Consider the following 1,039-nt stretch of genomic DNA (forward strand, 5'->3'; position numbering starts at 1 on the left):
GGCCCGGCCCGGCCCGGCCCGGCCCGCCTGCGGGTGCCGCTGCACGGGGGATGCCGGGGGGCTCCGGGGATGCCGGAGGGTGCCGCGGTGCCGGGGGGTACCGGGGCATAGCGGCGGTGCCGGGCGGTGCCGGGGGCACCGGGGATGCCGGGGGTGCCGGGACGTGCTGGGGGGTGCCGGGGTTTTCCGGAGCACCGGGGATGCCGGAGGGGGCTGGAGTAGCGGTGGCTGCTGCCTCCTCCAGCGCTGCGGGGGCCGGTCCCGGTGCCGGTCCCGCGGCAGCGGCTCAGGCTGGTTCATCCCGAGCCTCCCCCGAGCCCCAGCCCGGCCCATCTTGACCCGCTTGGCAGCCGCTTCCCTTGGCGTCCCCAGGAGCAGCGGCCGCGCGGCCGGAGCGCAGGGGCTCCGCGGCGCCCCGTGGGTTACGGCTTGGCCTGCTCGCCTGTGGAGAGGCGCCTGCTGCGGAGCAATGACTTCATGTTGCGCGGAGCCCCGCGCCAGCGCGTGGGCGCCTCGCTCCCGCCGAGCGCTGACACTCCCGGCTGCCCTGAGCAAACACGGACAGCCGGGAAGGGACCCTGCGGCAGGGGGAAAGGGGATGGCAACGTGGGATAAAGACAGAAGGAAAACCCTCTTTCTCAGATTCGTTAGTACACATATTTCCCTCCTCCCTTGGTATTTTGGAGCTGCTTTTGCTTTTCTTTTTGGCATGGCCAAAGCAGGTGGAAGCGTGGTGGGTCCCTCTGTGGCAGCGGTGCCCACTCGCGCGGGTGCGGATCAGCGCCCAGCATCCCGAGCTGCCGCTGGATTGTCTCAGCTGGGATCCCGGTCCCGGCTCTCTGCGCCGCCCACCGTGCCTCAGCTCTTGGCCCGGCTGGCCAAGCTGCTTCTCTGGTTGCTCTCCGGGTTTGCTACGGCACACAGCAGCTCTTAGGCTGTTTTCTTCCCATCTGAGCACCAACAGGCTCCTGACAAGGCTTTATGGTAGTGGAGCATTTTGTATATGTATATATTTTTTAATCTTTTTATTCTTGTAAGT

The sequence above is a fragment of the Nothoprocta perdicaria genome, unplaced genomic scaffold, assembly GCF_003342845.1.
Source record: "Nothoprocta perdicaria isolate Ctin4 unplaced genomic scaffold, notPer1 scaffold_20, whole genome shotgun sequence".
In the NCBI taxonomy this organism is placed as follows: Eukaryota; Metazoa; Chordata; class Aves; order Tinamiformes; family Tinamidae; genus Nothoprocta; species Nothoprocta perdicaria.